Source organism: Arachis ipaensis, chromosome B04 (genome assembly GCF_000816755.2).
Source record: "Arachis ipaensis cultivar K30076 chromosome B04, Araip1.1, whole genome shotgun sequence".
NCBI classification, from domain to species: Eukaryota; Viridiplantae; Streptophyta; class Magnoliopsida; order Fabales; family Fabaceae; genus Arachis; species Arachis ipaensis.
This window is the reverse complement of record NC_029788.2, coordinates 96,269,925-96,275,909: the sequence shown is the minus strand read 5'-3', so window position 1 is coordinate 96,275,909 and position 5,985 is coordinate 96,269,925. Positions and strand designations below refer to the sequence as shown.

The window sequence follows — 5,985 nt, the reverse complement described above, 5'->3', positions numbered from 1 at the left end:
TAAGATCTATTCAAATATCTAAAGTAAAATGATAGGATAATATAAAAATTATTTAAATTGATGTCTCTTTTAGTAATTTTTTTTTTAAAAATGATTTTGAGTAGCATAATCCAAACAATATTTATTTTACTATAATCCATTTTAATATAAAGATTGCCAAACATAAATCACTTTAACACAAACTTACTTTTCATCAAAATCAAGTTTGCAAAATCAATTCTATCCAAATTCTCATTTACAAACTGGCACACACTTCGTGTGAGAGAGATCTCGTCGAAACCCTAAAACTCGCAACCATCGCCGCCTCCATCGCCACCGCCATCACCACCACATCCATTCGTCTCCTTGCCGCCATCGCCACTGCCACCGCCACCGCCACCACATGCTTCGTTAATCTCTTTTCCCGTTGTCTCCTCTGTCGACGCATCGTCTGCTCTGGTCGCGACGCGGTAACGTTTGAGATTTCCCTCTCACTCTCTGTCTCTGTCTCTCTCTCTTTTCGTTCTTCTTGGAATCTTTCCGATTACTTCTCTGATCTGGTTTGATTGATTACTTCTCTGATTTTAGATTCGGCTTTTGTTACTTTTGCGATTATTCATTGATATCCTTGGTTGTTGTCCTTGTTAACTCAGAAAGTGTTCAATGATATCCTCAGAAAAGTTCAAGGTTCTTTTTTAGTTTTTCTTTCATTTTCTATGGATAGATTTTATTTTCTCTGATTTACGCTATTGGAGATTTATTACTCTCTCCGTTTGATCTTGTAAATAACTAAATATGCTTTCACCTTTGTTAATTTAATTTTGTTGATGCAATTTCATTATGGAATGATAATATAAAGCTGATTGATTGCTTCTTTTTCTGCTAAAAATCTGTTAAAAACTTAATTCTATTTTTTATTCAACTCTGTATTCTTATTGTCGCTTGGTTCAAATTGTTGCAGAAGAAGGATAATTCCAAGAATTCATTGTATATAGAGAATCTGATGGAGGAATAAGTCACCAGCTTTGATGAAGTGACACAAAATTTTGATTGAGGTAGGGACTAAGAAAGATTTGAAGCAAATGTTGCATAATGATGTTTCCTTACTTTATTAATGACCTATTGATTAATAGAAAAAAAAAAAAAGAATGAGACATTTTGTTACTCCCTTCAGATATTATCTTTTGTCGTTCTCTCCTTTATAAGAGAGCCTGAATCGCCACCTCTGTTAGCAAGGGAAACAAGTAAAGTAAGTAAAGTGAGTAAGAACCTATTTATTGATTTTTTTTTAACATGTAGAACATAAAATTTTTAGCAATTTAGTAGTTATTGATAAAATAATTTTGTGTGTAGAGGGGATTTTAACTTGAATAATGTTGAGGATGGAGTTTTATCATCCGCTTTTATGGTTGGACTTTGTGTGGCTTCTTCAATATTTGCTTCCCTAGCAAAGAGGTAAGGTTTGAAGAAAATCTTCTAGGGCTAGGGCTTTCATAGTTTTAGATGAGGTAAAATGACATTTTTTGCTTGATTTTGACCAATTTCTTACCGTTCTTGCATCTTTTAATTATTCATGGGAAATTTTACTTTTAAGTTGATGATTTAATTTTAAGTTGAAACAGAACGCTGCCTCTTAGAGAAGCTTCCAGAGTGTGCAGAGAAGGAGCAAAATGATTATCCCAGTCCATTGCTTCACCTGTGGAAAGATGATTTTCTCTTTTTCCTTGCATTTCAACACACTATTGTTCTCTCTTTTTCACGGTTTCAGGGTTTATTTAATAAGTCTTTGGATAATTGGTGCTCAATTTTTGTTTATAGGTTATCGGAAACAAATGGGGATGCATATTTGGACCTTCTTCAGTCAAATTACTCTGAAGGGTCAGTTTTGCCCTCTTTCTTCATACTTTCAATTCCTAGTTTTCCTCGGTTAGGGTTTATACCCTATATATTTTATTACTGTTGCGACTGCCTTTATTATACATATGTTACATCTTATAATCCTGTTATTGATTTTGTATAGCTATGTTATTCATAGCCGAGTTAGATAGAAAGATTGATTTTTTCACTTGTTTGTCTATCTAATTAGTTATTAATTTACTGGATCTAACATGCTTGGCAAAACGGTAGTATGAGTAGTCAATGGTTTAGGATGGATGGTAAACAAATCCTGATTAGTCATGGTCTATTCAGAAGCTATTTGATTGTTGTACATTATTTTAACCTTTTCAATTCAACATGTAGTTGCCTATGTTCAATATGTAAAATCTGGTATTGCTTTTTCAGTTTTCCTTAACTGCTGATGGCATTTTAGTTGATTAGTTAGGTCTAATATGGTTACCTTAACATCACGGATTGCAGAGATGCGCTGGATGCTTTGGAGCTGGCTCGTTGTTGTTGTAGGCGTATGCTTATGATGCATGTTGACCTCATTGAGAAGCTCCTGAATTACAACAGTAATGTGTCTCTTTCTATAGTGTCATTGTTTTCTATTTCTTCTATTCATGCCTTGATGAAAAACTAAAAGTTGAGCATAAATGAAATAAAGCTTACACCTGATGAGCTGTCTGAGTTGATAGTGTCCATTAAAGATGGAGTCATCAGTGGCAAGATTGGCAAGGAGGTATAGCTTGGTTCGTCACTAACGAGTGGTGCCTAGCTAAGTTCTAAGCTTCCATCGTACTTTGTTCATACAATTTGTTCATGCATTTGCAGATACTATTTGAGCTATTATCCAAGGGAGGAACTGTTAAGGGAATTATAGAGGAAAAAGACTTGGTTCAGGTTAGTTGTAGAATCATGCATCATTGAAATTCAATTAAAAATAGTGTGATATTGGTGCTCTATTTTGATGCTATTATCCACAAATCAGGTGATGAAATTATCTAAAGAATATATTTTCTGGGTTTGTTTATTTCTATTTAAGGAGTTAAATTGACTTTCTAGACCTGCAACTATGTGTTGGTTGAGAATTTATCCTTTTGAATTAACATTACTTTCAGGTCCCATGAGAAAATGTCAGTGAATATGATAGATTACATGGTTGATGAATATAATATTGATATTGATCCTGAACTCCTCAAGAAAGTCAAGGTTAGACCTTAGATGTATGAAATATTTGTGGAATATATACATATATGTTTCTTTTCTCGTTTATTAATTCTATTTATATGTAATGTGTGCAGCTAGACTCACAATCTAAGAAAAGAAGCCGTGCAGCAATAATATTAAAATATTTAAAAAAAATGAATATTTGAATATCAGTATTAATTTGATATCATGTGCATAGTTTAAGTATTAAATTGATGCAATTTTCTTTATTACTATTATTATTTACGATTTTTTAAATTAAAACGGGACTTAAGCTCATTAGAAGAGAAAACTAAGCTATAATCATTTGGGGTATGGGAATTTCTCTACAATCATTTTCAATAATACTCCTAAGGTCCTAGGAAGCATATCAACAAAATGAAAATTAAAATTTTCCGTCATTTTCTCTTTAGCAAGTTAATCTATATATTTATTTCTTTCTCTATATGTGTGCTAGAATTTTAGATCTCATTTCTTATCAATATAAATTGCAATGTGGTTAGCAGTATTGTCAGGGTGTTGTGAGAGTTTCTTTTTTAAATTATTAAAATAATAGCTTTAGAATAAAATTTTATTATATTTTTTTGAGTCTTAAGTCTCAGACAGTCTCAAGACCATATAAAATTTCTATAATTCAACCTTAAAAGTTGTATGCACTTCAAGATTGACCTTGTATCCTTTTCCTATCAACTCAGCTTATGATTAACAATGTGAGTTGGTTTTTGTTCTGTTTACAGTACAAAAGATTGGAGCATGAAGCAGAAGAAAAGGCACAAGCCTTGAAGGAGATTAGAGGGACAGTGAATCACAGGAATCATATAGATGGCAGTGTGAAATTGATTAGTACTTCATTATCTTGTTTAGTTGGGTTGGCTTAACTTTGAAGCTTATAATTGTGTATTGAATTTAGTTGGATTATCTTGTTTTGTGGTGATTTTATGAAATTCTTGAACCGAATTGGTGTTTAAGACTTATCTTTGAGTGTGTTTATTATTTATGATATTAAAAAATAAATTTTTAATTTGAGAGTATGTAAATGAGATGAGATTAATGAATGATTTAAAATTAAAAATAAATAAATAAATAATTACAGGGTTTGTGGAGGTTTGAAAATCTCACAAAATAATTTTTTTTTTGTTAAATTAAAAAATCAATTTGTGGGGGTTTTAAACTACCACAAAAGTGATTTAAAATTGTCACAAAAGTCTAATATAAAACTTTCACTAAACACATACAAAACCTCCACTAAATAGATTGTGGAGGTTTTTAAAAACTCCCACAAAAGACCTTGTGGCACCTCAAATTTTGGGAGTTTTGGGAACTCCCACAAACCATTTGGTGGGGGTTATAAACCTCCATAAATAAGGAAAAAAAAAACTGCTACAAATAAACAAAAATCTTGTAGTGTGACTTTAACCCCAAGAATTAATTTTGATCCTTGATAAGCTTCTGACCCAAGGTGGCTTCACATTCTCCATGGTTTCCTCTTCCATGCATGAGACCTTGGTGCTTTTTTCTTGATCCTCGGTGATGCACAAATGAAAAAACAGATTTTTGTTGAGCTTTGACCAAGGGAGCTTAGCAACTGGACTATAACCTTTTTTCTTGCTTTGATTTGGCAAAAATCCTTTTGTATTTCTTCAAATTTAACCTTCTGTGTCTTCTATTTTTCTTCTTTCTTCTTCTTTGAATGAAAGATTGATTTGATCGAAACAAGAGAGAAGAAAGAGAAGAAAAGAAGCTTTCAGTAGAAGCCTTCAATTACATTAAACTCAATTGAATTCTCATTTTCAGTAACCAAGAAATAAAGTCACATATTAGGCTTTTGGTAACTTGAAGAGGTTGCCTTGTGATCACCGAATGAGTTCCTTCAAGATTTTGGGCCACTTGTTTCTTACTATCTTTACAAGGTTTAGCCATTTGAAATAAACAATTGGTAATGGACTTAAATTTGTTTAGAAACCAAAACGGACTTCTATTAATTGGCCCAATAAAAAATTAAATTTTCTTTTTACACACTAATAATAACATCAAACAACTAATTAAAAATAATTTAAATACTTAATAATATTTTAATAATTTCTTAATTTATATTTTAATAATATTTCATCGCCATTTTAAGTTTCCAAACTCAACAATTACAATATTTACTAAATGACAAAAGCAAAATTGGCAACAGTTTTCTACTACTGAATATCATGTTTCGGTGTTTGTCGGTGAACATATGATAAATTTCCTATAGTATAACTTAGTACCACACTATACAACACTTTTTTTAAATGAATGATTCTTTTGAAAATTATTATTGAACATTTTTTTTGGCATATAAAATTATTATTTAACATGATAATGATATTTATTAAAATAGTGTTCCATAAGATTCTACCAGCCCAACAATTATTTTAAAAAGATAAAATAGTATTTATGTACGAAAAAATTCCACCCGATATCACGAGTGGCTTTGCTAGGCAGCTAAAGGTTGGGGTTAGTCAGTGGGATGTAACTTGGATTAATGGATTGTTTGTTGGTTTACGAAGCGTATCTGTCTTTCTATATAATTAATTTCTTGTGAACATAGAATTATAGTGTACCACTTCTACCATTTTAATTAGTGATATCTTTGTGGTTGTTGGAACTTAATTAGATTTTGAAGCATGGAATTGGAAAGTTAGTCCATCTTACAAGAAGACCAAGTTGGTGGTGCCAAAAGTCTCAAGTCAACTGGAACAATATAAATTATGCTTTCATACTACTATACTAGTATATTATTTTTCTTTTTTGTCGTTTCAACTCATTTGATCAGTTATAAGACTAGTTTTTTTTTTTTATTATTTAATTATAGAAACGTAGGAATTTTACAGCTTCTTTCTTTTTCCACACACAACCTACAAATTTATTCATAATCAAGTCTAATGAGAC

At 31.4% G+C, this 5,985-nt stretch overlaps 1 long non-coding RNA gene across 16 annotated transcripts; it reads left to right on the top strand.

The window, feature by feature from the left end:
• On the top strand, positions 204 to 4,034 carry LOC107639498. 16 transcript variants are annotated; one of them, XR_002361363.1, is made up of 9 exons: positions 204 to 449; positions 568 to 666; positions 941 to 1,034; positions 1,154 to 1,237; positions 1,333 to 1,857; positions 2,338 to 2,599; positions 2,692 to 2,760; positions 2,979 to 3,069; positions 3,804 to 4,034. It is a non-coding gene; the product is annotated as an uncharacterized LOC107639498 (long non-coding RNA). The 16 variants fall into 16 exon arrangements; XR_002361362.1 differs by having other exon boundaries at positions 206 to 449; positions 633 to 666; XR_002361372.1 differs by lacking the exon at positions 568 to 666 and having other exon boundaries at positions 207 to 449; positions 2,338 to 2,432; positions 2,556 to 2,609.